Source organism: Anabrus simplex, chromosome 4 (assembly GCF_040414725.1).
Source record: "Anabrus simplex isolate iqAnaSimp1 chromosome 4, ASM4041472v1, whole genome shotgun sequence".
In the NCBI taxonomy this organism is placed as follows: domain Eukaryota; kingdom Metazoa; phylum Arthropoda; class Insecta; order Orthoptera; family Tettigoniidae; genus Anabrus; species Anabrus simplex.
The window spans coordinates 406,932,547-406,960,262 of NC_090268.1; the positions used below are offsets into that span (position 1 = coordinate 406,932,547).

General features: G+C 39.4%; 1 pseudogene; it reads right to left on the reverse strand.

Annotated features, from left to right (window-relative positions):
• Positions 1-994: 994 nt before the first annotated feature.
• Positions 995-27,716, reverse strand: part of LOC136872771 (large ribosomal subunit protein uL24m-like) — a 43,352-nt pseudogene continuing 16,630 nt past the window's right edge.

The window sequence follows — 27,716 nt, forward strand, 5'->3', positions numbered from 1 at the left end:
CCCTTACGACAGACAGGAGATACTGTGGTTGTATTCTTCGTATGCGTCCCCATCCCACAAGGGGTAGACAAAGAGAAAAAAGAAGGGATCCGTCACTTCGAAAAATGAAGTAACGGACAAAGAAAGACAAGGGCCACAAAGGCCGTGAAAATTAAAGACTCCCTAGGCCTCGAATGCTCTAATACTGTCGGGGTCGGAAAAGAACAAGAGTTGACCAAGGGAGGTCGGACAGGATAGATGAAAGTGAGGAGTCTGGCACAAGTAAGTGGAAGCAATGCCAGGACTAAGCTAAGGGCCCCGTGGTCTCCAACCCATGCTTCAAAGCTGAGAGCCCCTTGGGCTCCTTTTAGTCGCCTCTTACTGCGGGTGTATTCTACATGTGCATCCCCCACCTGCAGGGGGTAATGTGTTTGGTCCGCGAGAGGTATTTTATTTCCCTCAAGTCCGCCGGCAAGCCGGTTAGGACCCTCCTATCCACCACCTGGGACGCGCCACGTGGGAGTATCACCTCTTCTCCTGCTACGCCAGCCTAGTAGGTTCGTGGGACGAGCAAATGAACTGGCTTCCGTTTGAACTGACAACACGAGTTTGAAGCTAAGCATTACATATTTGTCAGCAATTCCCAAATAAGTAACCAACAAAAATCAACATTTGATGTTATAGTCGATACATTTCTCTAAAAATATGATAAAAGTAAGTTGGTTTTATATGATATGTCATAATAAGCAATGTCACACTAGGCAATTTTTTAAATACGGTGTTTATATAGAATTTAGACGGGACCATTAAGATTTTGCCATTAAATCCAATACGTCGATAAAAGTGATGTCACAGTGATGCATGTCCTAGCCAAGAAATTCTGAGTATCATGTTCATTTTGGAGGAATAGGTGGATAAAAAGGGTTTAGAAGGCCAATGACCTAGATGTTAGGCCCCTTTAAACAGCATATTGTGAAAGGGAAGTTTTTTATATTAAAGGAAAGATTATCTGAACTATATCAAAAGAATCTTTATTAATCTACAAATCTTACACTAAACATTAATACCAATATGTTTTAGCAGGAGTTCTTTCCTCTTTAATTCCCATATGTTCCATTATGTCCATCTCAAATGTCTTCAGTTTGGGCTCAAATGTGATTTTAGAAAGGTCATCTTCAACAGTGTCCTTTTCAGCAGCTGAAAAGTGCAATTGTTAGTACTAGTCATATTTCTTTATCATTTATACAGGCATTACACAAGTGATATTCACAGTTCCATTATATTTTCATAAAATGCATTGCTAAAAATAAAATCTTTTATAACAAATTACATTATAGTAAAATCTTGGTATCTGTCACCCTATAAACCATCAGTTTCTGTTAACAGTCACAGTGTTAAAATCATGTCATTCCTTTCACTCACTCAGCTATGTAGCAGCTGCAGCACAGTCTGAGACTAGCGCTGTGAGTGTGACTGTTTGTAGTATAGCCTGTGTTTTTTTGCATCATGTTGCTGCTCAAATTGTACTGGTATTCTTTGCAATATGCTATCACCAGTTTGACTTGAACTGCTAAAACAGCTGAGAAATGTGACAGCCAATAATGTCACAAGTAATGCAAATGTAACTGAAAGCTACTGTATGTTTCCAAAAAGCAAACCATTGTTGGTAAAGTGAAAGCTCACAGAATGATGAAACTGGTGAGAAATGATCAGTTAGACACTACTGTATTATTATTATTTATTGTCTTGTTTTATATGGCGGGACTCTGGCTATGAAGCCTGCTAAACTGTCCGACCATACATACACCTACATGAAAGTTATTTACAATTTAATATCTTAAGGTATCACTGAAATGTTTTAATTAACCTAATAACTTGGCTATGATCTAATTCTATGTATGTTATGTATAATATTATTTATTAACCAGGTTTGACAGAGTTTCTTAAAGTGGAGGTGGTTTGACACGCTCCTAATTTCAGCAGGTAGGGAAATCCAAATTCGACTGGCGGCGACTACAAATGATCTACTGTAACCAGCTGAGCGGTGAATGTGAATGCTTAGTACTGAGGTGGATCTGGTAGGAATACTAGAAGGTGATGCTAAGTAATGGAATTGTGCGGCAAGGTATTCAGGAGTGTTGAGGTTCCGTACACGATGTAACAGAGAAACGGTGTGTAAATTTCGTCGCTCTCCTAAGCAAAGTCATGAAAGTCTATCAAATGCGGGAGAAATACGGTTAAACCTTGGTATATCTGAAATAAATCAAACACATGTGTTATGTACCTTTTGGAGCTTGATGGAAAGTGAAACGTTCAGGTTACTGTATATTACGTCACAGTAGTCGAATATTGGCATTACCATACTTTGGATAAGCAATTTTCTTACATTTTGGGGGAGTAAATCTCTGAGTTTCTTAAGGGAATGTAAGGAATAAAACACTCACCGACATATACCTATTACATGATCGTTCCAACTAAGGTTTTTGTCCATTATCATCCCTAAGTTTTTAACTGTGTCTTTGAATTGTAGCTGAGTGCCTCTTAATGTTACTGGGTGAATATGAACATCTGTGAGGCGTGCGTGAGTTTTTTGCGTAGCTAAAAGAATACACTGCAATTTTTGGGCATTGATTTTTAGTGCATGTTCATTGGTCCACTTACATATTCTTTCTAGGTCGTCATTCATATTCGGTAAGTCACAAGGGTGTGCATGTGTGTATATTTGTACGTCATCTGTATGCACTTGATACCGACAATGTTTAATTACTTGCGTTAGTCCTGAAATGAAGATCGAGAACAAGAGTGGTGCTAGCACTGACCCCTGTTGTATTCCAGTCTCTATAGATTGCCATGAAGAGAAATTTTCACCTGCTGATACACACCGCCAGCGATCAGAGAGATAGGAATACATCCAGGATAGTGTGCTTTGTGAGAAGTTAAGAGCATGTAATTTCGCCATCAGTAAGTCTGTGTCAACGCTGTAGTGATTGTAAAATATTTATCTGACCTTGGAAAATTTGACTGTGGGAAAAGAAGAATAATCGTTTGTTATATCTGTATGTTCATATGTTTATTTGTTGGACTGTGTGTGTAAAATGGTTAAATTGGCTTTTACTCTTTAGATTGAAAGACTGACTTGTGTAATATTGAACTTGGTTGTTTTTCTATGTTTTCTGTATGTAAAAATATCTAGAGTTATTGAAATACTCTGATACTCCTTTAAATTTATTTGGTTATTGTAAAAAAAATTTATTAGTTCTTACGAGCATCCAAAGGTAAGATAGAAACGTTTGGGACACGGTGTTGCTTGCTTGCTTGTTTGCTTGCTTGCTTGCGAGCTTGTACTCTTACTTTTCAATGCACTTAGGTTGTTAAATTTACTAACTAATTCTGTATGTTATTTTAAAATTAGCACCGTGAAGTTTGTAGTTCAGTGTGATGTTTCTTCTTAAATCTATGTTAACATTAACTTGCATCATTGATGGCTTCAATTGTAATTTCCTTTTATTATTATTATTTTTGGAAGTTCCGATTGTAATGTTATTTTTATTAGTATTATTATTTCAGTGAATTCTATTCAAATTGAATCACTGCTAATTTCGTTTCACCAGCAGTGCCAATACCTTCGCACCGCCTGGGTATTGTCCCAACCACTTCCCATCTCCGTCCCTTAGTCGTCATGTTACCCAACCTGATAGTTACTTTCCGTTGTTTTCATGTGTTAATCATGTGTATGCTTTCAATATTATTTGATCGCGTCTGAAAACTGTCTACCTCATTACTTTAATTATTATTATCATGTTTTAATTTTGTGTTTGTGTACACCGGAAAGGTTACAAATGTAGTCGAAGGCCTTACTAAGTTCTAGAAAAGTTGGAACAGTAACTTCTCCCTTATCCATAACTACTCGTATGTCATTTGTAACTTTAAGTAGTGCAGTAATTGTGCTATGATTGCTTCTAAAACCAGACTGATATTTGTCAAGAAGTAAATTGTTATTTAAATATGAGGTTAGCATAATTAGCATAATTGTTCGGTTCTTCAGTCTGCCAAAACTAATTTTGAGTAGTAAATTTATAAACTATCTGCAAAAGAAAGCATATGGTATCTGAAAAAGAAACAAATTATTTGGTTAACTGATTAAATTCACTGAAATGAGAACTTCAGAGAATATATTTGTCATTAAAATAATGGATAATGACACTGAAAATCCAAAGCCTGTTTCCAGTAATTTTAAGGACACCTTCTCTCAAAGCACTGATATCTTGTCAATATATGAATTTTTCATCTTAACCATGTTATGTGGCTGAAAATGTTAATAATATACGAAACATGTACCACTTTTAACCAATAAGTTTCCTTAAGCAACTAATGTATCGACAAGGTGGAAAATAAAAAATACTTAGTTGTTAATCTGTTAAAGTGTGATACGGACCATGAAGCTGATTTTATGTAATCTGCTTTGTCCAGCACAAATCTCACATGGAGTGACTGGGATTTGAATCATGCAACCCAGCGGTGAGAGGCCGGTGCGCTGCCGCCTGAGCCTCGGAGGCTCACCAATAGTGGATAAATAAAGAGATATGGTGGTATGTTATATATATTACTACAGCAGATCTACAGAAAGCCTGTGATTCAGTCAGCAGATGGATGGTCAATGCAAAACTGGGCAGAATAGGAGTGTCAAACAAAATGATTAATGCTACTGTATTATTAAAATGTATTATTAAAGTAAAGGAAGACTTAGTGGTAGGAGAAATGTATTCAAATATTGGACTTCAGCATGGGTGCAATCTATCACCTATACTGTTTATTAAAGATATACTGAAAAATGAAGGCAAGGGGAATATTGCAAGGCCATGTCTTTAAAATCAAGAAATTCCTGGCCTGTTTTTTTCAGACATCCTTCTGATCTCTTTAACATCAGTTGGAATGCAAAGCAGCTTTTTATTAATTTGTATCTTATGTTTGACAGATTGGAAAACTTAAAAGGTTATTTTTCTCAAAATCCCTTATACACTGGCTGGAATTTCACTGTAATATGGAATAAAACATAGAACAATGTCTGTTTATTAAATAGCCTTCAAAGTCAAATCCAACTGCTTCAGTGTACAACCTCCTAGTTTCTCCTCTGATGTTTCCCATTCTTTATACACATCATCTTGTCCTTGTACTCTTCCCAGATATTGCAACATATACAGTACAGTGTGTGCTACCTTGTACTTCCATATTTTACTCTATCATAGGCTAAGTCATGTCGCTGCAGCCATAGATGTCCATCTCGAGCCAGTCTTTTGAACTTGGTACAAGTCTTTCAGTTCAACTGAGTACAGTTCAGTTGTCATATTGGTGTGTGGCATGTGAGCACAACAAAGCTAGTTTAATATCAATACCGCCTAACAAATCAATTGTTAATAATTGGAGACTCCAATGCAAAATGTTGTTAAGTACATTTTTTGGAAAAAATGAGTTTTTGCATCTCTGCAGAGGGCGACTGTCAGCAACTGCTGGTTTACAAATTTCAAACATTAAAATCCTATGAGCCTGTATTTGAGCCATTGACGTATAGTGACATTTGACTATTTTCAATACAAGAAGTAAATAAATCATATTACCAATCAAAAATGCAGTTAAGTCTAGTAAATTCAATAATAAAGTTGATAAGTCCAAATAATGAAGTCGCTCAGCCTAATATTTAAAAAGGTGCGTTAGAATGCTTGAATCTGCACGTCGGCTATCTTTCAAAGATTAACTTACTTAACATTTATTATTCATGCTGTCTGTCATTAGCATTACTGTCCTAGATAATTACAAAGAACTGTACACTTCAATGTTGAAATCATCTGTACCACGCATCTCTACCTGTCACCAAGCATTGTTTCGACACTGGTTGATATGTGGGACCTGAAAAAAATATCTAGTTTTATACTGGAAGAGTAAGCAAAAATTGCATCAAATTACAGAAATACGATGGACTTATCCCGATTAAAGACGCAAAACTTAAGGACATCGAATATCTGCTACATTTGGCTCCACAGGAGCACTTCAGGCTTTAGAGAACAATTCCTCCTGCAACATTAAACTCTGACGAGGATAATGATGAATACGAGTGAATAAAGACTTCAGAAGCATACCTTATTTAAATGGAGCACTACTGCTTGATTGAACTTTTTAAAAAAAATTATTAAAGTTAATAAATATCCTAATCCAAAGTAAAAAGTAAATCAATCAAAATTCCTATTTTTTTAATAAACCTTGCAATACAAATTATAAGTTCATGTTTATTGTGTTATCTACCTTCTGTCTGCCTTGTCGCTTTGTTAATGTAACATTATGATAATTTTATTGTAAAAATGTAAACTTGTTTCTTTATCTCCTGAAAAATGAAGGAAATAGACTTATTCTCATCTTGCACTGGAGCCTCCAATTAACCATTAATATACAGTACAATTATTGTACTGTGTATTTTGTAAATGGGTGTTTTAGTGAATATATATACATATACACAAGTAGGCATTGATAATAGCAATATTTTATAACTACATTATTACATCTATATTAACTTACACATAACTCGGGCCTCAGATCAAATCTGTAGACTGTTCACTTCAATGGACATGACCCTGTTACCATTAGAAGCAATTAAATAATGTACACACATATAACAATTCAATACTCACACTAAATGACTACTGGCTGATGAATAATCCCCAGAAAGCTGTCAAGCATGGACAAATTTCTGTTCCTGGTATTTCCACACACAATCTCATTTATCTGTGGTACTCACTGCAGATGCCAAAGAATACGGCCAAGTATATAAGCTACAGAGACATTAAAGTTTAAACTTATGTGAACTACAGTACGACACATAGTTTACCTTGGGACAACATACGACAACTGAACAATGTGGACTGAAAAGTATTTCAATTTAATTCCTTATTAATAGAACTCTATGATAAGCACGCTTCTGTTCAACAGGCAAGGGTTATGTTTTTTTTCATTAACTGTAAGTGTAATTAATTACCATGATACACTGACTGACAGAGCAAATGCAACACCAAGAAGGAGTGGTCAGAACTTTATGCCAATTGCAGGGTAGACTGACGTCACTGAGGTATGCTCATGATGTGAAATGCGCCGCTGTGCTGCACACGTAGCGAACGATAAATGGGACACGGCGTTGGCGAATGGCCCACTTCGTACCGTGATTTCTCAGCCGACAGTCATTGTAGGACGTGTTGTCGTGTACCACAGGACACGTGTATAGCTACGAATGCCAGGCCGCCGTCAACGGAGGCATTTCCAGCAGACAGACGACTTTACGAGGGGTATGGTGATCGGGCTCAGAAGGGCAGGTTGGTCGCTTCGTCAAATCGCAGCCGATACCCATAGGGATGTGTCCACGGTGCAGCGCCTGTGGCGAAGATGGTTGGCGCAGGGACATGTGGCACGTGCGAGGGGTCCAGGCGCAGCCCGAGTGACGTCAGCACGCGAGGATCGGCGCATCCGCCGCCAAGCGGTGCCAGCCCCGCACGCCGCACGCCACGTCAACCGCCATTCTTCAGCATGTGCAAGACACCCTGGCTGTTCCAATATCGACCAGAACAATTTCCCGTCGATTGGTTGAAGGAGGCCTGCACTCCTGGCGTCCGCTCAGAAGACTACCATTGACTCCACAGCATAGACGTGCACGCCTGGCATGGTGCCGGGCTAGAGCGACTTGGATGAGGGAATGGCGGAACGTCGTGTTCTCCGATGAGTCACGCTTCTGTTCTGTCAGTGATAGTCACTGCAGACGAGTGTGGCGTCGGCATGGAGAAAGGCCAAATCCGGCAGTAACTGTGGAGCGCCCTACCGCTAGACAACGCGGCATCATGGTTTGGGGCGCTATTGCGTATGATTCCACGTCACCTCTAGTGCGTATTCAAGGCATGTTAAATGCCCACCGCTACGTGCAGCATGTGCTGCGGCCGGTGGCACTCCCGTACCTTCAGTGGCTGCCCAATGCTCTGTTTCAGCAGGATAATGCCCGCCCACACACTGCTCGCATCTCCCAACAGGCTCTACGAGGTGTACAGATGCTTCCGTGGCCAGCGTACTCTCCGGATCTCTCACCAATCGAACACGTGTGGGATCTCATTGGACGCCGTTTGCAAACTCTGCCCCAGCCTCGTACGGACGACCAACTGTGGCAAATGGTTGACAGAGAATGGAGAACCATCCCTCAGGACACCATCCGCACTCTTATTGACTCTGTACCTCGATGTGTTTCTGCGTGCATCGCCGCTCGCGGTGGTCCTACATCCTACTGAGTCGATGCCGTGCGCATTGTGTAACCTGCTTATCGGTTTGAAATAAACATCAATTATTCTTCCGTGCCGACTCTGTTTTTTCCCCAACTTTCATCCCTTTCGAACCACTCCTCCTTGGTGTTGCATTTGCTCTGTCAGTCAGTGTATTTAAAATAATCCAGTAAAAATCTCAAAAACTGTATGTGGTTACGAGTAAGAGAAGGCCAAGAGTGCTAACTTATCCTCTATCTCAAATTACCTGGGAGATAAGAATAACAAGTCCAGGCACTTGCATGTTGCAGTTCTGGTCACATAAAAACATCAGTCAAGAAACCGTGAGATCGATAACTAGTTCAAATAATCTGTAACTAACATGTTATAAGAAGAATACAACATTTATACAATCACTAGAATGAATCAAGATGATATTCAATACAATTTTGAAGGTTAATGTATATACTGTATAACAAATAAAGTCTAATTGATTGAGTGACTCCACCTTTACAATACAATACTGTACAATCTTTTTTTATTTTATTTTAAGAAAAGGGACATGTTTCGTCTCTTCTATTGTGAGACATCTTCAGCCTAAGCTATTATGGTAAAAACACATGATAATCTTAATGCTAAGAACAATGACATATTGTCACATTTAAACACAGATTTAAAAAAAAACACAGTTTGTGTAAGTCTTAAAACCAATTATTTGGATAGTAAAAGTCCCATTCAGCTTATAATATAGAAAATGAATTGAAAAGATGGTCATAGTGTGATCGAAATATTGAAATAAACAATATCACAAAATCAATATCAGATCTAAATTATCTAATTCAGGAGTCTATAAACTGAATTGTACCCACTGTTCCGCCAGTTATATAGAGCAAACAGGACACAGCTTATCTATTCATTATTCAGAACACGTTAATGCCATAAAGTATGGTAAATTTGTCATATCCTAGGGACTAACAGGCTGGGGACTGGATTGGGTTCTAATGCACTAGTGGCTCTACAATAATAACACCAAATAAGGTGGCTTAATGCCAAACCATCTATATTGAAAGATTACTGAAGTTCACTGTACACAATAATACAAAATACACAAATATATACAAGTGGTAAAGATTCTTTTTGCTGCTAGGGAACTTCCTACTCTACATACATTTAAGCTAATTAGGTAGTCTTTGGCTCCCTATCTTCACTTCAATTATTACTTGTGAACACTTATCTTCCGATATGAAAGATGGCTTCCACAATGTCTTCTTTCTTCGCTTTACGTGGTTACTAACACTTTTTAACGCTCACTAACTTCACTCGCTTCACACACCTCAACCCAAGAGAATGCAGCCTTGTTGCCCTATAAGCGTTAATGTCTGTATGGGTTGCTGGGTGTGGGCTCTGTTGCTGTACTGGATCTACTCCTTCCGTAGTTACCTCTTCCCAACCGTCTGTTTTGCCGTCGGTAAAGTTCTTTATCCCCGCTGGAGTCTATGACCTGAATGCTCCACATCTCTTACATGAATTTTCCCTTATATGGCTTCTGTAAACATTAGTGAACTAATACCAATATAAATGGTCCGCTATTGGACATTATAAATTTTCCAGCTAACTCATTCCTGGTTGCCAGCGTTTCGCCCTCGTGTGCTAGGCTGGGCTCATCAGTTGGTACCTAGCACACCTACCAAGACGCTGGCTAGTGCATACCGTGGAGGCCACTGCGTAGGCTAATTGTAGCCACCGGCAGTGCCAATGCACTATGAGACACTTTGTCCCATTATCAAAAATTGATGCCTGCCTGGCCATCAGATCATTAGTGAACTACCCGATGGGCTCCTCCGGAGACCTCCAACTCGTCCTTAATAAGAACAACCAATGTTCCTTTAAAGTCACTTCCTCTAAATAAGTGTCTTTATAATGCAGCTATACGAATCTGAGGATCGGATCCTTGCCCATATACTTATGCTGTTCCCTGGTTGCCTATTGTTCCCTGAAAGGCTTTCGTACTTGCGGTTTTGACCCTTCTGCTTAAGTGTCGTTCCAATCCTCTACTCTATCATCCAAGCTTAGATGATTTCCCGGCAACCGCCTTAATAATACTTTTCAACAGTGAGTTAGTGATCACCGATGCCCTGACTGTTGGGTTCTGGCTCCGAGCTCTAACTTGATTACCGTCTCACGGCCTGACCGGCTTATTGCTCTAGCTCTGTTCCCCACTGGCTTTCTGCTCCCAACTCATCTCCTAATCTTTTGTTACCTCCTTAAGTCACCTTTGGTGTTCTCGAAACTACCACACAATGTCGACTTCGACCTCCTCGTGATTCTGATTTGTCGTTTTCCTATTGGTCAGTAACATCCCTTTCCTAATAAGGTTATAATCTTTAAATTGTTCCGAAAGCTTGAAACATCTGAAACTTTCCGTCTACGTGTGTCCTCTAAGCTTCGTTCTGCTGTCCTTTGATCATGTACACACTGTGATAAGGGAGTTACAAACATCCTGTTGTGTACCCTAATGTTTCACCATGCCTAGCTGGCTTCAACTTTTCAAAGCTGCATTGTCTTGAGATTTCCAATATATGTCTTAAAATTATTTCCCTATATAATTATATTATTCTGACACCTTCAATCCTTGGACCTGGCATTTTCACTACTGAATTGTGAGATACACTTGGATTGAGTCTCCTCTTTCTGTTTAAGTTTTTGACTCTTATTTTACATTACTCTTTGTACTAGGAGGTTGCGGTTCGACTCTAGGTCGGATCGTTTGCTCAATTGTGTACAGAATGCGGGCGGCGGCGTCTCAGCCATGAGTAGTCACACGTCTGACTACAATCATCCCTTTTCCGACATTGAATAAGATCTTTCCATCTTACAAATAATTAATAAAGGCATTCTTCTCAATATATACGAAAATATCTTTATTAACATTGATCAAAGAATTAACCCCAATAGTAATCAAAACAAAATTTCTGAAACTCAACCATGAACAATTCTAACGCTTTTAATTCATCCATTCCCCTCCACTCGACTCCCTCTACTACCACTCCTCTCATCCCTGCTCCGGAACATGCTGCTCCTAGTTCACAATTAACAGCAAACAACAGTCCCATACGAAGCCATACACGAGCTGGCTGGACAAGGGAGAGAGACAAACAGGGTGGAGAAGTAAGTACTCAGACACCGTAAAAACACTTTGTTTATTTCAATATTTCGTACAACTCTCTTATCGTTTTCTTCTTTTTCTTTTTCCTTCTTAGATTTTCAAAATAATATATGCTTTGCAAGAACTGTCCGGCCACATAATACAATTCAACTGAGTTATTCCACCTACAAACAAGCCCTGTTTGATCAGATATTCACATACTCAAGGCTTCCAACACTAGATCACATCAACGTTTTCCAAGTTTGAACTCAATTTTAGCACACTATGGGCATCTTTTCAATTAATTTTGTATATTACAAGTACAATGGAACTTTTACTATCCAAATAATGGTTTTAAGACTTACACGAACTGTGTTTTTAAAAATCCGTTTTTAAATGTGACAGATTGAGTCACCTTGACTCTTCAATATTTTAATATATGTCATTGTTCATAGCATTAAGATTATCATGTGTTTTTACCATAATAGCTTAGGCCGAAGATGTCTCACAACAGAAGAGATGAAACATGTCCTTTTTCTTAAAATAATATAAAAAGATAATACTGTATTGTATTTTAAAGGTACAATCAATTAGACTTTCTTTTTTTTTTTGCAAGCTGCTTTACGTTGCACCGACAGAGAGGTTTTATGGCGATAATGGGATAGGAAAGGACTAGGAGAGGGAAGGAAGCGTCCGTGGCTTTACTTAAGGTACAGCCCCAGCATCCGCCCGGTGTGAAAATGGGAAACCATGGAAAACCATTTTCAGGGCTGCCGACAGTGGGGTTCGAACCCACTATTTCCCGAATACTGGATACCGGCCGCACTTAAGCGACCTTATTTCTTAATGAGACCGACAATACGGATTTACTATGAAATTTATTTCTTGCGATAGGTTAATGTACTCACCAGTGTCGCCTGCGGAGGAAAGATAGGTTACTCAATCCCTTCCATATCATAATTGTCATCACTGTTCACATTTACCACTATCGTTCAATGGCATCGTCTGCTAACTGGTCTATATCCCACATTAGTTTTTTTTCCCATCTCAATGATGTGTTTTGCACACATTTCCAAACGTTGAGGGGTCACTAGTTCAATCTCTTCCAGCAGCAGTTATCTTACGTCTGCAAGGGTGAAAGATTTGTTGTTCCTAGCCACATGGCCTTTAACTTGACTCCAGACACTTTCAATTGGATTTAAAGAACAATGGTATGGAGGTAACCTTAAAAATTGCCTTCCCGATTGCAATGCAATATCATCTACTCGATACACGCCACATGAGTCCTGAACACCAAGACAAAGACCAACTACCAACTTAATAATGATATATTACTAAATATTAGCATGAAAGAAACTCGTAATAATATGCAAAGTCACTAGCGTGCCAATAACACCCAGAACACAGCAGCAAACAGAAAACACATGGGTTGTATACTAGTTAAATGAGCCGCTACTGAATACTGCAATGGCTGTTCCTCTGTTGACATATCGCCCCTCTCACTAGGCACTTTAACCCGTTAAGTGGGGAGGTCATAAACGAGGACTTCCTGCATAGTGGGGAATCATTTTCAGTAAATTTTTTCTTTAAAAAAGAAATAGTTTTTGCCAACCTACACCCTCTTAAATATTCTATTATGTTAAAATTAGCATAAAGTTACACGTTGCGGTGTAAATTGCGCTATTATTTACAATTGAAACGATTTTTCAATCCATCCAGTGTCAGTGCAAAAATTGCATATGTGCCATTTCATATTTACTTCGATTCGGAGTATTATTTGTGTTGCTTACATTAATTCAACGTTGAAATACGTAACACACAAATAAAAAAGTATCAAATACTCCAAATAATACAGGCACATTCACTCAAATATCATATTTTCCTGAAATAAAATAGAAAAATGTACTCACCATGTAGGCCTATAACTTGCCATTGAAGAGGGCAGCGAGTAATCCATGAGTTCATTCATCACAATTTTGTCACCACATTACACAAAATTACACTACACTGTTCAACACTATTTACACTCAATAGCTATAACAAATGACTGGAGAGAAAATTGAAAAGAACTATTTCAGGATGGTCACTGATAGTTGCCAGCACGCAGAATGTACAGTGGTCACCGAGTGTAGACTACGATCTTCTCAGATTCCCCAAGTATGGAACCTGAGACTCGCTGGCATATTTGCAATGCTCATACTTCAACTGTATGGTATAGCCTGAAGCAAGGAGAGGGGCACAAAGCGACATTGCATTCTGCACAACAATACTGAGTGTCCCGCCGCTGGCCTTTCGCCACGCAAACAACGCATCTCTTATTTGTGTACAGTCTTGACTTCGAGGCTGGATTGAAATCTGGAAAATGCCTTCCCGAGAATCGAGTTGACAAGTCAACGGGTGCGAGTCTCACTAATCGAACTGGCAAGGCTGCATTAGGGGTAGCGTTCGCATACTTTTGAAATAGTTTCTGCACAATTTGAATATGAAACTCCAGCTGAGTGAATTTACCGCGGTGTTTCTTGTATATCACAATAGCATTGAACACTGTTATATCCAGTAGGTGTCTAAAAATCTTGTGGTAATATTTCTTCATTCTTTTTCTCGCCATACTGTATGGCATGATACATTGGTCCGATAAGTCCACCCCTCCCATTGAGTCATTGTACTCAATACATACGACCGGCTTCTCTTTGGTTTCTCCTTTCTTGTTTAGAACAGTGCGCATTTCCGCGTCATGAATACTACTCAGCATGCAGACTTCTCTCTTGTCTTTCCACTTCAAGGCCATGAGTTTGTTTTTATAGGCAAAAGCCACCTCCCCTTTATTCAGCTTTTTCCCCATGACGTCCTTCGGAAGATTTTTTCTGTTAGATTTTACAGTGCCGACAGCGTCTGTCTGAAATTCATTGAGCTGATCGAAGAGTTCCGGGCTACTGTAATAATTGTCTAGAGCTATGAGATATCCCTTATTTAGAAGAGGTTCGGCTAGGGCAAACACTACTTTCGAGGGCTTGGTATACTGAGAAATATTTACCCCACAAACCACATTTACTAGCTCAGTTTCCTTGCCTGTGTACCACAGGATATTCCACACATATCCTGTTTTAGCCTCACACAATTTAAAAGATTCCATCCCGAAACGAGCTTTCTTCTTCGGAATGTACATTTTCCACCCCAAGCGACCTTTCCAAAGGAGCAAACTTTCGTCAATTGATAGACGATCATCTGGTAAATAGGACATTTTAAATTTTGATACAAGAATGTCTAGAACTGGCTTCACTTTGTAGAGTTTTGGGGATACTTGCCGATCGTAAGCCTCATTATCTGAGAAATGTAAAAATTTCAGTAGAAGGATAAAATGTTTCTCGGACATGGTCTCGTAAAAGACGGGCGTAGCAAACAATCTATTACGTGAAAAATAATGAGATAGCTTCGGCTTTTGAATTATACCCTGAAGAAGAAAGATCCCAAATAAAAGTTTTATTTCTTCCTTGTTAGTAGGAACCCAATCCCTCTCCCTGCTTCTCCTTTTCATCTTAGCTGTTCCTATACTAGCTTGTATTGACTGCTGAGCGTACAGATTAGTTTGCTCTGCAATAAGTTCGCACAGTTCATCGTCAATGAAATGCTCATATATTTCGTCCGGATCGTTTTTATTTAAAAGTTCGCCCTGAATTCCACTTTGATATGTAGCTGGAAATCGGGCTCTCCTACATCCCCCTACATCCCAGTCGCTAGGCAGAATAGGAGGCAAATCGCTCTCACTTTCTGACTCGCTACTCTCATCGGAGCTCGAACTCGACACCTGTCCACGGCATCTAGGCAACAGGCCTACTCCGACGGAAGCACTCGTGCTTGGAGCATCTAATAGCGGGATAGTTTCACCATTACTATCTAAACTAGAATCACTGCAACTATCTTCCTCACTGAGCTCGAGAATATCCCGTATATCATCACTCGGAAGATCTACAATTCTTTTGGACATGTTGATTACAAATATGAAACGCTACATGTAGAATTAAAACAATAAATCACAAGATAAATGTGTATACCAACGAAACAGCTTATGAGAGCTGAAAACATTCACACCGAGACACGAAATACTACGCTCCTTGCAGCACACTGACTGAGCTTCTCGCCAAGCGCCACATAGGTTGTTCTTGCGCTACGCAGCTATGTAGCAGATAATAAGGGGATTCCTAGACGAGAACGGCTTAGATACACGAAGGTGAAAAAAATTCTGTCAGATGGCAGCACCTCTCGGAACATACGGAGAAAGTTTCAAACTTACCGCTTGTTTTGTAACAGAGATAAAAAATAAAAACTTTCCGCGCTTCACATGACGCGCGCCCACCATCGGGCTCGCTCCAGCCGCGTCACCTGAAGCGAGCCCCACTCTACGGGTTAATGTACGAGTATCAATTATAAATTGAAACTAAAGAGCTTTCTAAAAGTGAAAAGTGAAGATAAACGGATTTAGATGACGTACATAACTTTTAGGTGGAAATAACATTACTTAACACCTGTAAAGTATTTTTAGCACCTTACCAAAAGACAGACAGTACCACCACATTTACCATGTTTTTTTTCGTATTTACTTTATCTCCCAGGTTATTTGATATAGGGTTTAGCTACTTTATGAATGAATGAATACCTTTATAAGAAGATCTTGTCTTGTAATCCATAGTCTCTTCTGCAAGTTTAGGGATTGGAATGATCCTTCCACTCCTGTTGGAAACTCGAACCTTCTCACCAGATTCTGTGAACCTCCACTCCACTTACTTAAAACTTACAAGCAGAGGAAACAGTGCACACACTTACAGGTCAGAAGGATCAACCAGTGCGACCTGGTCTGTAACAAGCAAAGGAGCTTCTGATTTTACTTTAACTCCAGGAAAGTCCTTGTCTCTTCCAATAGTTCGTAAGTGGCAATTCAGGCCTTCAACAATCACCCAGTTTCGTTCCTGAATAACTTGCATAACAATTCCTTGCTTCCCCTTGTCACGGCCAACTAACACTTCAACCTGTGAACAAAATGAATGACTTGAGACACACGACTCATCATCTACCAGAAAGTTAGATCTAATATCTACGTGGCAATGTTAAATTACACAGTTTATTACCAAGTAGGTGACAAAGGTCCTGATGAATCATCTGCACTAAGGATGTTTGGATTTTATACCTTATAAGAAGAAAGTATGTGGACAATTAAAGATATGAACAAACATTGAGGCAGTGAGTGAGAGAGTGGGCTATGCTGAGAATTCGGTAAATTTGAGTTACTGGTGTGCATAATATCAAACACATCCTTAGGCTTCTTCCCTCGTTCTTAAAGAACTTACTTTATGCGAATTGATCAGCTCATGTTTATACTGCAAGAGAGTGAGCTATGCCAAGCAGCTAGAAGCATTCATGATGTGCACGGCCTGTAAGCTACGCAAGCTGACCAATAGCTACGCCTACTCTCAAACACATGTTAGTTGAGTACAACATGACAGACAGTGAAGAAGAAATACTAAGTAGTTGTGAAGAAGAAAAAGAAAAAAGTTAGAAATGATGATAAATGGAAAAGAAAAAGGGTTTGAGTGTGTAGAAACCTAGGATTAGAGAATATCAGTTATTTAACGGACAAGATGGCTCCTGCAAAGCAGCAAGGTGCTGAATGTGAGTGCAGCATGCAATCAGTGGCAGCTAATGTGAACTGGTGTAAATACTACAAACTTATATAAATTGGAAAATATTATATACCACTCTATATATTATGTATGCTCTATAGAACTGGTGAATATTATACACAAAATGCTTTTTTTAAAAATTTGAACAGATGACACGTCGGCAAGAATGCAGTAGGTAGAGATCGGGCCAGCTATGAAGACTGCCGCGGAGGGAAGTTTGCAAGTGTGAAAGCAGAACCATGGGAGCGAGAACGCTAACTTCCTTTTCTTACTAGGTGTTGTGGTGACGTACAGCTGACCTGAAATACCGTATTTACGCGAATAATACCCGCACATTAAAAAAAATTTGAGGCACGAAATTGGGGTGCGGGTTTTATTTGCGCCAATGTTGGCTATTCTTTTTCAAAATCAGCCTTCCTAAAGTTAGGGTGCAGGGATTATTCGCATAAATACCCGCATTTACGCGAATAATACCCGCACATTTAAAAAAAAAATTAAGGCACGAAATTGAGGTGCGGGTTTTTTGCGTCAATGTTGGCGCTTTTTTTTTTTTCAAAATCAGCCTTCCTAAAGTTAGGCTGCGGGGATTATTCGCGTAAATACAGTATTTGTTATAACTGACATGTAACACTCTGCAGATTTTCAGTTGGTGGAATTCCCTTTCAGCTATAAATTACAGACATATATAGCCAAAACAAATTTAATTAGAAGTGTTACAGTTGATTGATAGATTTAAGGAGTTAGAACATAATTTGACCTTTTATTACAGTAGCTGTCAAAATTAAATCCGTGTATCAATTTGCATAGCCATTGTTTTAAATTATAATTAGATGCAGAATTAACTTTACAACACTGCAGATGTACAGTGTACCCAGTAGAATATGGTTTGACATAACAGCAGGCTTCATAACCTGAGCTATGTCATGTAAAATAAGTCAATAATAATAATAATAATAATAATAATAATAATAATAATAATAATAATAATAAAAAGAAGAACTTTTGCTATAAGGCGAGAAAGCAGGGTTAGACTATATGATCGTATGTCCCTAGCTCCTAATGCCAAGGTTTTCTTGGTCTCTTGTAAAATAAGAAATGTGACTTAACGATATGATATATAAATGATATAATGGTTTTCAGGTACAGAAACAAAATATAAGTCATAAAAAGAAACACAATAAAGGGTCTATATATGCTGAGTAAAAGGCAACAATGTATGTATACAAAGATAACATAAATGAGACCTGAAGTAAGAAATCATTTTAAAAAATGACAATATATTAACAAAATGAGTAAATACTTGTTTTATACTGTCCTCTACAGCTCTTCAATTCCAATGACAAGGGACGCCTTTGACCTCGAATGCTCGGAACCGCACAAAACCATGCTTGGAATAACAAGCAATCATAAACAAAACAGTGTGCTTCATTTCCATGCAAAACTCCGCACTTGTCTGCTAGCACCACTAGACGGTGGCATAGTGTAGCTGCACTAACCAGTGCTCCAGTTGCGTGAGTGGTATAGCTGCAGTACATATTTGTCTCTTGGAGTGTTCGTAAGTGAGTTACTGTGTAAAGTGTGTACAGTGCAGTGATATCATGAAGAGAATTAATCCTACGCATGTAGTCCAAATGTTAGGGACCAAGTTGCGACATGCTGAATATGGAAATGACATCGGGGCCGAGGATATGGAGTTCACGGATATATTATATAACATAATAATTCAGAAATATAATGGCAATGACACAGAAATACACGACGCTACGTTTTATAGATATATGGATTTTGAAGGACAGGAGGAACCTAAACCTGAAGGTGGCTCTTCATGCAGTACACGACATTCATCTCCAGAGCAACAGGAACAGTCGAGTCAAAGTGAGTACGAACTCTCTCCACCCAAAAAGACGAGGTCCAGTGTATTATAAGATACTGATGACAGCGTACTAGAGAACATTTATGAGGACTACTACATCATGGCTTCAATTCCAATAGCAAACTAATGAAGTGCTATAAGTGCATCAAAAGTAAATAAAATTGCACATTAATTCTACATTATGTGTCTAGGAAACGGGGAGCAGGTGCAAGTTTCAAAGGAAACAGACTGTCACAATTACAAACTATTAAAGAGTATGTAATGTCGCAATTTGATGGTGCAAGGAGGTAGATCTACTGTTCACTATTGGCATCTGCAGATGTAGGCACTAGGAGGAGCTAAAATGGTTGGCTTGGTCAATTTCAAAGCTTCCATTTCCTTTATCAACCATCTCAAGGCTGATTATGGCATTTTATCCAGGCATATTACTATATTTGTCACACGTAAGGACATAGAAGACGATAATATTATACGTCAAAATGCACAACAGTTTGTGGAAGAAGTGAACATGTTTATAACAGAGGAGGGTGTGGAGAAAGGTAATGTTTGGAACAGTGACCAGAGTCAATTCCAGTATGAAATGTCTTCAGCTTCAACACTGTCTTACAGAGGAGAGAGAAAACTACAGGTAGTGTGTTGCAGTCTGTTCATAGCTCTAACCACAGCTACAAAATTGATGTGGCTTTATCAATGGCAGGCTGACTAGCAAACAAGTTGTACATCTGTTTTCAAGAGACACAAGGCACTTTCGGTCCAAATATTTTAAAGAAACTTGCAACAACCTGCCCACAAAACATTCATGTGGAGGCAAGCAAAAGTGGAAAAATGACTAAAGAACACATGAAACGTTTTCTAACTTCAGTCCTTGGCGAACATGTAACAAATGAAAAGAGCCCATTGTTGTGTGATTCCTGGGCAGGTCATACAGATCGCACCCTTCTAGATACAAGTTTTCTACACAAAGATGCTACGCTGAAGATATTGCCACTGAAAACAACAAAATATTGCCAACCCCTTGATGTTTACTTCTTTCAGCAATATAAACTTTATATCAGAAGGATTACTGATTTTGTAAGACTACAAGGTGCCAAACCACAAGTGAAGGTACATTATCATTATTTCATCGTGAAACTTCACTCTGTGATTTACAATCAATTTGCTACACCTATGTATAAGCCTATGTTGCAATATGCTTGGCGAAAGTCAGGTTATGACACTGACATACCACATCATCATTTGAAAATGTAATTAGTGTGGGTTTTGATATTGGACTGCGTTAATGCAAAAGTGATTTGGAATGTGATAACGTGGCGTTAGTGAGGTGTGCACATTGTTCCCTCCCACTTTGTTTTAACCGCTTCATTGAAATCCTGCATCTGCACTTTAAGGACTAATATAAGCATTCTCAGGTGTGTGGTACTGCTGTATATGAGTGTTTTGCGCTATTATAAGTACTTTAAGCAGAGAGTTTTTGGCACTGCTGATTGAAAATGTAATGATACACTGACACCATCAAATTACATATAATTTCCTTCCTATGGTATTGATATCTTGTTACTTTGTGTCTCTCTATTGAAATGTTACTTGAGGTAGAATGCAACGTTTTGCATGGAAATGACGCACACCACTGTTTTGTTTATGATTGCTTGTTATTCTAAGAATGGTTGTGTGCGGTTCCGAGCGTTCAAGGTCAAAGGTGTCCCTTGTGAGTCCTTCTTCATCACTTCTGTCATCCTCGCTGTATAACGTGTCGCCTGTTTCAAGCTGGATCACAAAGGACTCTATAATGACTTCAGACCGAGCTCGATAGCTGCAGTCGCTTAAGTGTGGCCAGTATCCAGTATTCAGGAGACAGTAGGATCGAACCCCACTGTCGGCAGCCCTGAAGATGGTTTTCCGTGGTTTCCCATTTTCACACCAGACAAATGCTGGGGCTGTACCTTAATGAAGGCCACGGCCGCTTCCTTCCCACTCCTAGCCCTTCCCTGTCCCATCTTCGCCATGAGACCTATCTGTGACGGTGCGACGTAAAGCAACTAGCAAAAAAAAAAGAAGAAAAAAAGACTTCAAGAGGTGCCTCATCCCTCATGAATTCTTTCTCCACCTTCTTTGTGTGTTCACATTTACGCTTCCAGTCTTTGGCGGATATTGACGTAAATTTCTGTCTAGCAAGTTTCTCTACATCGTCAATAGTGAAGTGGTGGTGTGAGAAGCTACCCAATTCTTCACATCTGCCCACATTATTTCAAAACTATTTAATTCAGGGTAATATGGGAGCAGGAGAAGGACCGAGTGTCCGTACTGTTCCACGAGTTCACCTAGAATGTAGGTTTTGTGTGCCGGCTTGTGCAATTTGATAAGCTCATGAAGGTCGTGTTTGTACATTGTCTCATGGTGTGGAATGTTCCTATTCACTAGCCACGAGATCGTCACTTCCCGTGAGTTGGAGGTTGGAGCACAATCTACTTCCTTGTTGTGATATGACACGTTGTCAATCACGAAAACACTGCAAGGTGGAAGATTAGGAATAAGCATATCTTTCATACACTTAAAAAAATTGTCACAATTCATGTCATCATGGTAGTTGCCACTCTTACTGCCAGACTTTCAGACAGTTCTCAATGAAACCCATTTCCCCGCCAGCATGTACAACAATAAGTCTTTTTCCTTTGAACATGGGTGCTGATATACTGGATTTTGAGACCAGCCTTTGCTAGATACATGGGACGTATGAATATAAGTTTCATCCACCCGGTACTGGGCATTTTTTTTTTCAAATAAACAAATATTTTGTATTTTATGTCATGCTTCTCCATTAGGATGCACTTAGTAGTGTTAGTTTTTTCCTAATGATCAAAGGATTCGCTTGACACTAGTATTGGATCCATTGAACGTTAAGTCTTTCTCTAACTTTTCATGAATTCTTGAAACTGTAGGTAAACATTTTTCAACCAATTAAAAATTGTTTACTATACGACGTACGACTCCTTTGTCAAAGTCGTCTAGTCCAGTAACATTCTTTGTGGGCATTCTTCTTTTGTTTGGTGTTTCAAACAATCTATCCGTAGGTTTTCCTAATTTCATCACGTTTTGTTCTTCGCTCTTAATCCGTGCCACAGAGCTTTCTGACACTCCAACAGCTGCTGCTACTCTTTCCTGCACTTTCTTACAATATATCACAAACTTTTCTTCCAATGCCTCCCTTTTCATAACGTTTATAACGTTCGAGATTGCTGCATGAGCCTGACTCTTTAGCATCTTACGATGCAGGCTACTTTCAACGCCTTCCATACTGTCACAGATAGGCCTAACTACACCACTGAGCACAGTTATAAGACAACGAGAAATTAGGAAACAGCACGCGACAGCTGAGTGTAAACTTATGCACTGAAGTGTCCTTGCAGCAGGAGCTCTGTTTGGAGGGGTTGCGCTATGCTGGATCGCCCGAAGTGCACATGCGCGACCAGGCGCCTGCCTAGCTAGCTTGATCTCTAGCATTTACTCAAAGAGTTCATGAAAATTGAAGATAGCACATATCTTTCACATATTCTGTGAAAATTGAATACAGCTAAATAAAAGGATTTGATGTCTGTTCTACTGTATGTACTGTAGAATCACCATGCACTTCAGTCGGATGATTTGAGTACAGCTGAGGACATCAAAGAAGACCCTGATATCTGAAGGTACTGAAATATTTTGTTTACCTTGGTATTATTTTCCTTTGTGAACCATGGGCAACGGCCGAGTGGCGTAGTAAGTGGTCCTGAGAGTCGGGATACCAGTTGCTATGGAATGGGAGTGGACATCTTGGACATATTCCGACAAGGGAACTGTCCATATTGTCATATCGAAATCAACAATGAAATTTGGTAGAGAGGATGAGAGGTCCATAAGAAAGCAATGTACAAAAATTCAGCTGTCATTTCAATCTGTAAGGTCCTGAAATTATACGGAAATATCTAATAGTATTGCACGAGTTGGCATACAGTTAAGAGTCATAATTTACAGCATACAGCTCGACGTGGACAGCCCTGAAGTGACAGGGTTACCTTGAGCTTTCTGCGCTAGCCAGTTGACACATGTTCCTTTGAAAGAGCAGTCATGACTCCAGCTAATATTCTAGAGTATGCTTTAAGTTATTTCCATGAAAACGGTTTCTCCTCTTCCCGTGAAATAACTTCGGAAGAAAGGGAGATGGGTCGAAATGTGATTGAACTAATTGGAAATCATTCCATGGGTGTCAGCATCGTCTCAGAGTCGTGTCTGGAGAGAAACAGTGACAGTGAAAGTGATAGTGGAAGCAGCGACACCTCATCTACATTATCTGAAAGAGAAGGCAGCACACCATTGCCAGGAACATGTGTTACGGATCCAATTTTGAGCCCTGAGTCTGATTCCTGTCAATCCAGTGAAGAGACACCGCAGTCACCTAGCAAATCTACTAGTTAAAGCTATGCTTCCGATCTACTGAAGGAAGTGAAACAAACTGTAAATCTTGCATACAAGAGAAAAGCTGTAAATTTATGGTTAAATAAGGGGGATAAGAAGCGGCTTTCATTAACTACTGTTCGCAGAAGTTGTTGTAAGGTGATGTCACTATGACAACTGTACAGGTGGAAGAATCAATTAGAATCTACATCAGTAAGCCTCACTGAACACAGGAAATTGATGCATACAAAATTATTTTCTCACTTTACAGAAGCAAGAAGACTGAAGCGGAATGTATGCGATGAAGACCTGCGACTGTGGGTCTTGGAAATTTGAAGAGAGATTTCAATGGGGCGAACTAATTTTAGCACATGTGCTAGTTGGTTGAGTCATTTTAAGAAAAAGCCCAAAATAAAAAATAGAAAAATTATGAAATTTGTTTCCTGGATTGCATCTGCAAGAAGAAAATGAAAAAGATAAAGTTGCAAAGAAATTTGTGGTAGCAGTTACAGAGCAATTTTTACACTATACCCCTTCTTCAATATACAATACTGATCAGAGTGGTTTCGTGCACGAAATGAAAGCGAAAAGGACTCTATCATTTGTTGGTGAGAAACATACAGAAACAGTTGCTCAATCAGTTAGTGCACTCACCCATTCATACACAATTATGCCTACAATTAGTATGGCCAGTATTCTTTTCCCAAAATTATTCACTGTACTATAGGAGGCAACTAAAACTTTTGATCCAAGAGTTTCCAAAGAAATGTTTCATGCCAGAAATATAATTGTAACAGCCACAAAATCAGAGAAAATGGGGAAAAGGAATTAAAGTATTGGTTTAAAGAATCCTTCTTCTCATTTGCAGAAAAGAAGTGTTTGTTACTGCTAGATTCCTGGACTACTTATAGTGATAAGAGCTGTCTTGAAGACATTCTTCCGGGCAACAATATAAAAATTCTCTAGATTCCTCCTGGCACTACAGGGAAAATACAACGTTTGGACAAGTTTTTCATCTGTTGATTCCCATACGGAACTTGAAATATTTGTCCTGAATGAGTAAATTTATAATACCAATATAAATGGTCCGTTATGGACATTATAAATTTTCCAGCTAACTCATTCCTGGTTGCCAGCGTTTCACCTGAGTGTGCTAAGTTGCTAAGTTGGGCTCATCAGTTGGTAAATAGCACACCTACCAAGATGCATGGCTAGTGCATACTGTGGAGGCCAATGAGTATTATAAATTTACTAATTCGGGACAAATATTTCAAGTTCCCTATGGGGATCAACATCTGATGGCCAGGCAGGCATCAATTTTTGGTAATGAGACAAAGTCTCTCATAGTGCACTGGCACTGCCGGTGGCTCCAAATAGCCTACGCAGTGGCCTCCACGGTATGCACTAGCCATGCGTCTTGGTAGGTGTGCTATTTACCAACTGATGAGCCCAACTTAGCACACTCGGGCGAAACGCTGGCAACCAGGAATGAGTTAGCTGAAAAATTTATAATGTACAATAACGGACCATTTATATTGGTATTTTAAGTTTTTCTTCTGGCAGTGAAGGCTTTGTATCACCGCTTAACAGACACTGTGCCAACTTGTGAAGACTTTCAGTTTGATTTTTATCAGAGAAACAGCATACTGAAAATGCAGTCCTTCATTCATTTTCAATTTTCTTCCCCATGGTTCAAGGACAGGATTAAATATTTGTGGTTTTCAACCAATTATACAACGGAGAAACCTCCCGAGTTTGAAGTGCCTGCAAAATATTGCCTTCAAACAAGTAAAGAAAATGGCAAAGAACAATGTGGCCTCAAAGTGCATATTTGTTGTGCATGGTGCCAAAAATATTTGTGTTTTTATCATGCGATTAACGCACCTCGTTTATGTTTCACATTTGTTCCGTAACAATAAAGTGACCTTGGCACATGGCAGCCTGCCTGTTTGTTCTCTCTCTCTAGCACAACTGCAACTTCACTCCGCTGTGCACTGCGCGAGCCAGCAAGAAGCAAGGGTTGCCCAGTAAGCTACGTTGTCACATGGATTTTGTATCAAGATTTCAAAACCTTCCAGTTTGAAATGGCAGCTAAATTTTTGTACACCGCTATTTCATGGGTCTCCTCAGGGTCTCTGTGCGAAATTTCATTGTCGATTTTGATATGGCAGTATGGACAGTTCCCTTGAGAGTCATGGCCCTACTTGTGCTCAGGTGGCTAGGACTATACAATCCACCAATGGTCCCTAACTCGTTAGAAAAGAGATCCTCACTTGGACTATGTGTAAGTAGGGTAGCATCCTGCTTCACGAATTTACCGAGTTCAGAACATTTTAAGCAAGCCTCGGACCTGTGGGAGTAACGGAGTCCAACTCCCATTTTCAGGCAAGAGACTCCTTGGAAACAATTTGGCAAACGAAATGCAATTCGATGGGGAGCTATCAACATTAATGGGGCTTATGGAAGAAAGAAAGTAGAACTAGCTGAGTCAGCAAAAAGAATGCATCTGGATGTGCTAGGAGTTAATGATATTCAGGTAAGGGGAAATAACGAGGAAGAGGTAGGAGATTATGAAGTGTATTTGACGGGTGTTAAAAAAAGGAAGGGCAGAGTGAGGGGTTGGATTGTTTGACATGAATTCTATTGCACGCAACATACTTTAGTTTCTGTTAGGCACATAAATGAACAAATGTTGTGGGTAGATTTGGCAGTTGGAGGAATTAGGACGAGAATTGTCCGAGTATATTTACCGTGTGAGAGTACAGATGAGGATGAAGTTGGCAAGTTTTATGAAGCATTGAGTGACATCATAGTCAGGGCCAACGGCCAGGATACGATAGTGTTAATGGGCGATTTCAATGCGAAAGTTGGAAATTGAACTGAAGGATATGAAAGGGTGATTGGTGAATGTGGGGAAGATATGGATGCTAAAAGGAATGGGAAGTGTTTGCTGAACTCCTGAGCTAGTATGGGTTTAGGAGCTACAAATATATTCTTCAAGCATAAGGCTATTTACCAGTACACATGGGAGGGTCAGGGCATCAAATCCGTAATAGACTATCTTAACATTGAATTCAGGAAATCTGTTAGGAATGTTTGGGTTTTCCAGGGATTCTTTGATGATACAGACCACCATCTGATCTGTAGTGAACTAAGTATCTCTAGTCCTAGGATAGAGAAAGCAAAATCTGTCTGTAGACGAATAAGGGTACAATATTTCCAGGACGAAGAAATTAGACAGAAGTACATGGATATGATTAACAGAAAGTTCCAAACAATGGACAATAAGTAGGATCAGGATACAGAAAGAGAATGGGTGGCATACAGGGATACTCTACTAGAAACAGCAAGGGAATGTCAGGAACAACTGTGTGTAAAGATGGGAAAAAGCAAACAACTTTGTGGAATGATGAAGTGAGAGCAGCTTGTAAATCTAAGGCAGAGTATGAGAAATGGCTCCAAACAAGGACTGATGCAAGCAGGAAATTGTACATAGATGAAAGAAATAGAGCAAAATAAATAGTTGTTTAATCAAAAAGAAGTCTTGGGAAGATTTTGGTAATAACGTGGAGAGGCTAGGTCAAGCAGCAGGGAAACCTTTCTAGACAGTAATAAAGAATCTTAGAAAGGGAGAGAAAAACGAAATAGTGTTTTGGGTAATTCAGGTGAATTCATCATTGACCACATAGAATCACTGGACAGGTGGAAGGAATATTGAGTTCATGGGGTGGAGGACAATGATATTGATGAAATTACACTGGATGAAGTGGAAAGGATGGTAAACAAACTCCAGTATCATAAAGCAGCAGGAATAGATGAAATCAGACCTGAAATGGTGAAATATAATGGGAAGGCAGGGTTGAAATGGCTTCACAAAGATTAGCATGGCATGTTAGTAAGGTACCTTCTGATTGGACAAAAGCAGTAATTGCACCTATCTATAAGCAAGGGAACAGGAAGGATTGCAACAACTATCGAGGTATCTCGCTGATCAGTATACCAGGCAAAGTGTTCACTGGCATCTGGGAAAGGAGGGTGTTATCTGTGGTTGAGAGTAAGTTAAATGAATACCAGTGTGGTTGCAGACCACAGAGAGACCATCACGATCAGATTTTCAGGACGCACCAGGTAAATAAAAAATAATACAAGAGGAATAGACATTTATATGTGTGTTTCGTAGATCTAGAGTAAGCATATGACACAGTACCGAGGGAAAAGATGTTCGCCGTACAGGGGGACTATGGGATTAAGGGTAGATTATTAAAATCAATCAAAAGCATTTATGTTGACAATTGGGCAGCAGTGAGAATTGATGGGAGAATGAGTTCTTGGTT